This window comes from Hyaena hyaena, unplaced genomic scaffold, assembly GCF_003009895.1.
Source record: "Hyaena hyaena isolate Hyena2069 unplaced genomic scaffold, ASM300989v1 scaffold_1277, whole genome shotgun sequence".
NCBI lineage: Eukaryota > Metazoa > Chordata > Mammalia > Carnivora > Hyaenidae > Hyaena > Hyaena hyaena.
The window spans coordinates 270,933-281,432 of record NW_024081912.1 but is presented as its reverse complement, the minus strand read 5'-3'; positions in this window follow the sequence as shown (position 1 = coordinate 281,432).

Sequence of the window (10,500 nt, the reverse complement as noted above, 5' to 3'; positions counted from 1 at the left end):
GGTACAATGTACCAATGTACATTTTATGGTACAATTCATACCATAAAATTATATTTAAAATGTGCAGAATAAACTAACCTATAGAAATAGAAAAAAATTAATATTGTCTAAGGCTTGGATACTTGAATGTAATTGACTGTGACTGCTAGTGTATATGGGGTTTCTTTTTTGGGTGATGAAAATGTTCAAAGCTTGATTCTGTTGATGGTTGCACAACTCTGTGAATATAATAAAAAATAACATTGAATTGTATGCATTAAATGGGTGAATTACATAGAAATCAAATGATATTTCAATAAAGCCATTACAAATATAGATAATGATAACAAAATAAATAAGTTTAATGTCTTGTATCCAAATACATCTGTTTTATAAGAGATCCCAAGTGTAATTATACAACTTTTCATGACAGTGGAAAGTGTTGGTCACCGTCATTGCCATTTACCAGGCACAGAGGGGTCACTGAGTAGGCTTCAGAGCTGTGCTGGGGCATTTGCTCCCATTTCTCAATGAGAGCATCTAAATTTGAAAGAAAAAAAAAATGTGATCAAGCCCATTTGTCAAGATAATTTATCCAATCAGGTCATGGTATCTGTAGTCACCTTCATGGAGTTTAGCAATTAATTCACACTTGATTTTACCATTCACTGACAATTATTCTTCCAAAAAGGACAAATTGATGGACGCTGCAAGATGGTAGCAACATTTGGTAGATTAGTAAACTCAGTTGGACTCCCCAGGCATCTTTTTCTGTCAATCAACAATCAGTCCTGGTGAGATTAGCACACCAACACAATGCGATCTGAACGAACCTGTTAAATTCTGAGTCTCTGTATAGGCCCCAAATTGGAATTTTGGGTATGAGAATGTGTTGGCACTCATTTAGTACAAATCTCTCATTTCTGATAGACATGAGGAGACTTCATACCTAATGCTATGACTCTGGCCAGCATCAGAATTAGCATCACACACCCATCGTGGCCCTCGGTGCTCATTCCAAGCCCCATGATGCTGTTCCAGTCTTCAGTGAGTGTGGGCCACAGCAAGGTTCTGGCACGGCTCCTGCAGGGCTGAACCTAGGCCACTGGAACCCTGACTTTACCCAGGGGTACTGAAAGCTAAGTAAAATACTCCACCCCGGAAAAGCTCCCTCTTAGCACATGCTAAATATATAATATTGACTTGGTACAGACTTATTTATACACCTAAATTCATTTCAGTTCCTGGAAAAAAAATTAAATGGTTTTGTAAATACTTTAAAACATTATGGTTATTAGCATTTCTGTGTATACAAAATCATTGTTTCACTGAATATATGTAAGGGTATTTCCAAACCTTCAAGATTTCCCCACATTGCTCATAGACTAATAAATTTTGAAGGATAAAGTGGAGTCACTTTCCTTGGGATGTAAAGGTTACCCAGGCTTTCTCTGATTCTCAACTCTGGCTTCATTATTTGTTAATTTGGGTTGGAAGTAATAATAGATCAGCTGAATTTCCATCCTACAATATTCTCCTTGAATTTAATATTCCTCTTACCTTACAAATCTCCCATAGGAGCCAAGGTCTTAATATGCTTCCAGTGGACTTTGTTGCTTTATCACAGGGTTAAAAGGGTCTGCAGATACTGGGTAAGTCTATCTAAAAGCAAAGGTTTAGTTACTTATGTTTGTGCCACATCAGCAGGGAGACTCAGGTTAATTGCCTAAACCCATTTATTTAGCTACAGGATATATGTCAGCTGCTGTTGCAGAAAGCCAAGAAAAATGACTGAAACTAATTCTATTTTGTAAAGAGCTCCAATGAGCCTTGTCCAAGGCGGGTGACATCATGTTTCCATGACAACCAGTATCTGTTCCAGGAAAGGAGAAAAGAGCCCAAACAATTGTTTTATGGACCAACTGTTTTAGAAGCAGTGGATAACAGGGGTGCCTGGGTGGCTCAGTCGGTTGAGCGTCCAACTTCAGATCAGGTCATGATCTTACGATTTGTGGGTTTGAGCCCTGCGGTGGGCTCTGTGCTGACAGCTAGCTCAGAGCCTGGGGCCTGTCTTCGGATTCTGTATCTCCCTCTCTCTGACTCTCCCCTGCTCACGCTGTCTCTCTCTCAAAACTTAAAACAAAAACAAAAACATAGAAGTAGTGGATAACAGAAATCAGAAGTAGAGAGGATTTAAGACAGTATTTTTGTGATCAAGTAAGCGTATAACCTACTTAGGGAAAGAGCACTTTTTGGCTGGGAGAGGAATTTATTTCTTTAGACTTAAGGGCCTGGCTGCCTTGTTGTGCTGTAGCTGCCCTCTCTATGTGATAGAAGTCACAGCAGCATCTCTTGCTCATATCAGGAAAACATTTGAGAGCAAAGAGATTTCTACTCTACTGAAACTTGCAGAAAAGTCTTTCTGAAGAACTTTCACATTGATCCAGTGGATGCCCAAAGGGCGGGAATGGGGACAATAGACAGCCAGCAAGTGTGCACTGCATTGTCTTGATGGACTTTCAGGCTCAGGCATGGAGAAGGAAATTGGACCATGTTTGTATCATGGTAAGAATTTCCCACTTGCCTAACATGCTCTTCTCCATAAGATCCCATGACATGTATTGCACCACACTCAAAGTGATGTTCAAATGTTGGCCCCATAGCAGTAATGAACTGACAGACATGGTATGATCTAGTTCTAAGAGTAAGATGTTTTATTTAATTAATTGTAATCATGGAAAATTGTAAGTCTTCGTAATTGCAGCAATAACAACCAAGTTTGTGAAATAGCAGTTTGTCCTGATCTATGATAATGCTTCAATTACCAAATTGGCCATTTGATGACTGTGATAATGTGATGGTTTTAGAGTGCTTCATTGTGTTAGCCTTGTACAGAAGGACTCAGCCTTATGCACAAGAATGTATCACAAATAATAGACATTAAAGCATTATTATCTTCATACCACATGTTCCTGGACATTCTTCAGCAAAACTATCTGCAGGAATTTGTCAAGGAGAGGAGCTAACTGGCAGGATAACAAGATACTAATTGGATCTAGAGCCACAATTACTGCAGAACTGTCAGCTTGCTATCTTGGAGGAGGGGATGCATGTGTTCCCCATTGTGTTGCATTTCTTGTCAGCATTATTGCTGGAACCTAGTAGGATTGACTAAGGGTGTTGACCCCATGAGAACTCCATGTAGCCATTACCCAGTCAGAAGAGGAAATGGGACCAAATGCTGTCTTGCCATAGTTGCACATAAGCCTTCCATTTCCAGCACCTGGAACAGTGCCTAGACAGACAACATTGTGTTGGAGATGCAAAGTGAGCATTTTGACCTAGACAGATGAATTTAGATCTTTATGGAGCAGAGAGGCAATCTGCCATAGAAAAGCTCCATAGTGAAACCCCCCCCCCCGTGGAGATTATTGAAAAATATGCATTCATGACAACCTTTGATTATAAACCTCTTCTTGATTGCTGATCTTTTAAAAAGCACTAGTTTTGAGAAGTATGCTGGTGCAATTTTGATTGGAATTGCATTGAATGTGTAGAGTGCTTCAGGTAGTAATGACATCATATGTTTGCACGTATAGGAGGATTAGGAGGAACTTGATGGAGGAACAAGGGGGAGAAGAAGGGCGGAAATGGTGGGGGAAAGGGAGAGGGGCAAACCATGAGAGACTCTTGAATGCTGACAAAAACTGAGGATTGATGGATGTGGGTGGGAGGGGGGGATGGGCATGGAGGAGGACACTTGTGGGGATGAGCACTGAATGTTATGTGGAAACTAATTTGACAACAAACTATTTGTAAAAAAAAAAAAAAAAACAATATGGAAAAAGCAAAAAAAAAAAAAGAACAAAGAGATTTTTTTTCATGCAAAAAATAAATAAAAATAAATAACATAAAAAGCACTATACTTGGGGAGCCTGGGTGGCTCAGTCGGTTAAGCATCCAACTTCAGCTCAGGTAATGATTTCATGGTTTGTGGATTTGAGCCCCACATTGGGCTTTGTGTTGGCAGCTAGCTCAGAGCCTGGAGCCTGTTTCTGATTCCGTGTCTCCCTCTCTCTCTGACCCTCTCCTGCTCTCTCTCTCTCTCAGAAATAAATAAAACATAAAAATTTTTTAAATAAACAAATAAATAACCAAAAGCACTATACAATGTCATGCTCACCCCACACTTGGGAAATGTAGACTGGGAAATGCTTAGATATGCTTTCTTAGGATAAGATAGAATGGATTCATACCAAGGACTTGGAATTGATATTTATAGGTTTACTTTCTGTATATTTAGAAATGAAAGACGATGGGATATACTGCTCTTGGCCTTAAGAGCATGTTCCCTAGCTGAGAGTAAAAACAGTCATGACACACACCTGCATGAAGACAAACAGCCTATACTCACTAAGACCAGGGGGCCTGCCAGGCATTTGGCTCTGTCACTCTGCACCATTGTCCTGGAAGCATAAACATTTCAGTTTGGTGGATAAAATGAAGACTCTCTCTTACAGATTCTGAGAGTTTTTGTAATCTAGTTTTAAAAGACTCAATTCACTGATTTTAAAATAAGACCAAGAAAGTGTATAATTACCATTTTCTATTCATTGTGTATGTTGTCTGACCTTTTTCCTATAGTTGATTTAAATTTTGTAAATTTGCACTGATAAGTTTGTTTGTGATTGGAGAAATGAGTCACAGTTTATATGAGTGTAGGAGATTCAATAAAAAGGCAATTTCAAAATGAAAATATAGGGCAGTTGTAGGTCAGCCTCATAAAAACCTAGGAAATGTTTCTATTGAGAGTGTCAAGATAGTCATTGGACATTGTCCAGTTTCTTTCTTTCTTTCGTTCGTTCTTTCTCTCTCTCTCTCTCTCTTTCTTTCTTTCTTTCTTTCTTTCTTTCTTTCTTTCTTTCTTTCTTTCTTTCTTTCTTTCTTTGCTTACTTGCTTTTTAACGGTTTGAAACTCTAGCCATAGAGGTTATTCTGCAAAGAAGTTAGACAAATAGATGGAAATGATATATTAGGGTAATAAAAAATGTTGACAGTCTCACAGACTTGGGTAGTGTTACAAGGATGGCTACAAGAGATGGTAAGAAGCAAATCAAGTAGAGATCAATAGGCTCTAGATTCTGCTAGAGTGAATCAGCACATTAAACATGTTTAGGAACACAATCTCTGCTGTAGTGACATCACCTGGTTGTCTCAGACCTCTCTGACTGTTGTCACTCAGTCCACTCCCTAAGCTCAGTGCCCAGAGCTAGTCCAGCAAAGTCACTGCAGATACTTGGTGCTTGCAGCTCATTGTGGCCCCACTGATCCCAAATCCTCTTCAAAGGGACCATCAAATTTAGATGAAGATGTGATGTATATTCAAATATGATATCCAGCCAGTTTCTTGATTACATGAATCCTTACCCAATGTATGTTTGTTTAATAAAGACTTGCATCCACATACACAGAACAACCGTGAGGAAGCCATGATGTTCCAGTTAGATCATGATTATCCATAGTTAACAGTAGGGACTGGGAAAGCAAAGACAAGTGAATTCCAAACATTGTCAGAGCATATGTTTCAGCTCATGTGAGATGAGCATCTTCTTTTAGGCCCATTTTCCTGAACTCCTAGCAAGAAAGTAATGGTTTTGACTTTACATTTCTTTTACTTGTGCTATGTACCTTCTGATGGAGATGAAGATGTGCCAAAGAGAAGATACAGGAAGAGTGAGTAGCATGGAAAAATGAGGAAGAGTGTATGATTCCTGTAATTTCCCCACCCCTGTATATAATAAAATCTCTGCATATTTATTATGTTCATCCAGAAATTGGCATAAATGGATATATGTCATGCATATGCCTGTGAATAAGGATATATGCATATCTTGAAATAGGCAATTATGTTGATCCTTGACTACTTAGTTTGACTTGCATATGTATTTGCATTACATTGAAGTAAAAGAACAGTCATTTTAAAGAAAAGTAGCCATAAGTACAATTTTCAAGACTCACAGTGAAACTTCATGGCTCAAGTGAAATCCCAGGAAGGCTTTCCTCTCTGTTTTATGCATAAGGCTCAGATTTGTTACTTATATTGTATCTCACATGCTTACACTAGAAATCTGTATTGTCAAGTACTACCTCCATCAGTTACTTTTATAAAAGAATAAACTATTAATTGATGTTTATTTAAAATTGTAATACCTTTAATTAGTAAAGCCTCTCTTGCTAAAGTAGTGAATCATTTTGTCCAAGGTAAATATAGTGTTGGTCTTTCTTTCTTAACATTAGCCATTTGGCAGGTGACATAGCCTGTTGTAAAACTCACACAGACAATAATATATCTGTATAATATTAAATACATGAACATATTGGTTCTATTAAATTCTTTTGGGATTAAGTCATTGAAAAGATTTAATATATTTCAATAACTGTAAACACTGGAATAGTATTATTAGTGTGCCAAGATACAGTGAAGATTAAATAAAATACTACATGGGAGCACATGACATTTGGTTGCTCCATGGAAGTTGTTTTCACTAATTAATCCACAAAAACTAAATTGTAAATTCAGGAATTCTATAGCAAATGTACTGATGCTCATAGATTGTTAAGTGATTTCCCCAATGCCACTCAACTTGTAGCCAACAGATATAAATCCAGGATTTATACCTTCATGTCAGTGTTCATCTTTTCATACCACTCCCAATTCATCTTTCTGTCACTCACCTAATAACTGCCAGTTTCCTTTGGAGACTAAGGAAATCATTAGCTTCCTTAGGGAGCATCCATAGGATCGTGCGCTTTAACATACAGGCTTGGACAGTTTTAAAAATTATTAGGTTTTGCACCCTGTTAAGCCAGCTGTTGACATGAAAGTGTTTCAGAAACATATTGAAGCAATGAGGTTCATCCACTTAAGATCTGGCAGTTCTCTGAGGGCAACACTTCTCCATAAAGGCAGGAAGTAATATTGCTTTGACTGGTTGGGCTCTTCTTAGGTAGGGTAAAGTAATGTTTTCCATGCCTATGAATCTACTCATGACTTGGTCCCCACAAGCTACCCTGGAATGTTTTTTCCAGCATTAATTTCAACTTCTCCAGCTCACTTTGAATATAGTGAATGATAAGCTCATGTTTCTTACTCTATGGATTGGTCAGAATGAGACGTGTACCAAGAATGCAGTTCACATCACAAGAATTGCCCTTTAGTGACTGCTCCCAAATGATCACACTTAAAGGCAATGATTTTATAAAGGGGGATTACATACGAGTCCTGATTTCCAGGGGCAGGAGAAGGAAAGAAGCATATTGCCACTTCAACAAGCACCACTATTTTCAAAGGCCTTGGAAACATTACTTCCTCAATTTTTTTTTTTTCCAAACCAGGGACAGTGGAACCATACGGTCAGACAATGGGAATGCAAATTCTACATCTTTCAAATGCAAGTTAGTAAGTCTTATTAATTTATTGACTTTTTGGTAAATTTTCTCTAAAATACAAAACTAGATAGGATGTCTCATGTGTCCACTAATAATGAAAACTCAATGGCAACTCTTGATTTGAGAACGTCTTTATAAATTGGCGTGGGTATGGGGTCTCCAGAATCTTCTTGGAAAACTTTGAATTTGAAGTTATTTCACTTAATTCTTCAAACGAATCAATGAAATGAGTATAACTTTAAAATAAGTTGGTGGTTAAAGTAAGCACTGCATGATAACTACAGAGGAAGAAGACTGGCAAACACAGTCATACAGGAGGAGACCTTGTTAATATGACAGATGATGATGCTATTCTCTGTGCATGGCTGTCTGAGAAAAGAGGCCTTCCACAATTCCTCTATTTCTCTTAGAGTTGCTATGGACAATGTTCATTCTCTCTCTGTTGGATGAAAATACCAAAGCCATTAGGGACTCCTGTCCCTAGTATATGAAAGTATGGCTTTTGTATGCTATACATAAATATACATATTTGTATTTCTAAGTGGATTAAGTGATTGTCATTTCATATGCATAAAGTGGTCAGCACTATACTAGAATACAACAATAGCATAACTCACTGGAATTGAAATAAGTGTAGTGGATTTCTTTTGCAGTGTAAGTGAAACTTCTCATCACTTCATAATCACATGAAGAAAATATGTCATTTACATGGTTTTATACAGTTAAGGAAATACAAAGCACAAATATGTTCTTATTCATTTTATATCTCTCACTCATCCCAAACCAAACAGAATACTGTTTTTTCCCCACTACAAATTGACTATGTATTTCCTGAATGCTCATGTGTCTCAGGATGGAAATCTGTGTATTTGCCTTTGCATGAAGGAAGACTCAAGAAAAGATAGTCTGGATCACTTCTATCAATACTGTAAGAAGAAAATGCATGTCAGAGAGCTACGTACCCTATTAGCTTCACTGCACATGCTGTACTTATTTACATACATTCTTTGTGCCTCTCTTAGATAAGGTCAAAAGACAGAGCTGCTCAGGTGTGTTGTTGGATGGTCTCCCAGTTCGCGTGGCTGAGCCTGAAAGGAGCTTTCAAATCTCTGTGTTAGCCTGAAGCAGACAGCGCTATCACTCAGCTTTCATTGAAACTAAGCTTGCTTCCAACAGAGAGACTTGCCAAACTCCATTCAATTCAATCCTTGAAAAAATGAGTGTGTGTGTGTGTGTGTATGTGTGTGTGTGTGTGTGTGTGCACGTGTGCACATAGTTTATGTTCTGACTTAATCCACTTATATATACTTTGATCCTTGTCTCCATATTCAGAAAAGAAACAGTAGAGACAGTCCAGATTGAACTCCAGGCCCACTGGGTTTCTGTCAGAGCCTTAGCTTGACTTTCTCATTTTGCTCCTTGTCTTCTTCTTTTTTTTTATAATAGTTTATTGTCAAGTTGGTTTCCATATAACACCCAGTGCTCATCCCAACAAGTGCCCTCCCCCATTCCCATAACTGCCCTTCCCATCTCCCCCAATACCATCAGCCCTCAGTTTCATCTCAGCATTCAAGAGTCTCTCATGGTTTGCCTCCCTCCCTCTCCCCCACTATTTTTCCCCTTCTTCTCCCCCATGGTCCTCCGTTAAGTTCCACCTAATCGTCCTATACATGCAAACATACGGTATCTGTCCTTCTCTGCCTGATTTACTTCGCTCAGCATAACACCCTCAAGGTCCATTCATGTTGCTATACATGGCCCAGATTTCATTCTTTCTCATTTCAATGTAATATTCCATTGTATAAATATACCATGTCTTCTTAACCCATTCATCAATGATGGATACTTAGGCTTTTTCCATGTTTTGGCTGTTGTTGAGAGTGCAGCTATGAACATTGGGGTACATGTGCCCCTATGCATCAGCACTCCTGTATCCCTTGGGTAAATTCCTAGGAGTACTATTGCTGGGTCATAGGGGACTTCTATTGTTCATTTTTTGAGGAATCTCCACACTGTTTTCCAGAGAGACTGCACCATATTACATTCCCACCAACAGTGTAGGATGGTGCCCGTTTCTCCACATCCTCGCCAGCATCTAGAGTCCTCTGATTGGCTCATTTTAGCCACTCTGACCAGCGTGAGGTGGTATCTCAGTGTGGTTCTGATTTGTGTTTCCCTGATGATGAGGGGCGCTGAGCATTGTTTCATGTGTCTGTTGGCCATCTGGATATCCTCTTTGGAGAAGTCTCTGTTCATATCTTCTGTCCAATTTTTCACTGGATTATTTGCTTTGGGGTGTGGAGTTTGGTGAGTTCCTTATAGATTTTGGATACTAGGCCTTTTTCTGATATGTCATTTGCAACTATCTTTTCCCATTCTGTCAGTTGCCTATTAGTTTTATGGATTGTTTCCTTTGCCATGCAGAAGCTATTAATCTTGATGAAGTCCCAATAGTTATTTTTGCTCTTCATTCCCTTACCTTTGGGAATGTGTCCAGTAAGAAATTGCTAAGGTTGAGGTCAAGGAGGTTGTTTCCTGCTTTCTCCTCTAGGGTTTTGATGGTTTCCTGTCTCACATTCAGGTCCGTTATCCATTTTGAGTTTATTTTTGTGTATGGTAAAAATGATCTAGTTTCATTCTTCTGCATGTTGTTGTCCAGTTCTCCCAACACCATCTGTTAAAGAGGCTGTCTTTTTTCCATTGGGTACTCTTTCCTGCTTTGTCAAAGATTAGTTGGCCATACATTTGTGGGTCTAATTCTAAGTTCTCTATTCTATTCCACTGATCTATGTGTCTGTTTTTGTGCCAATACCATACTGTCTTGATGATGACAGCTTTGTAGTAGAGGCTAAAGTCTGGGATGGTGATGCCTCCCGTTTTGGTTTTATTCTTCAATATTACTTTGGCTATTCGTGGTATTTTGTGGTTCCATACAAATTAAAGATAGTTTTTTCTAGTTTTGAGAATGTTGGTGCAATTTTGATTGGGACTGCATTGAATGTGTAGATTGCTTTGGGTAGTAATGACATTTTAATTATCTTTATTCTTCCAATCCATGAGCATGAAATGTTT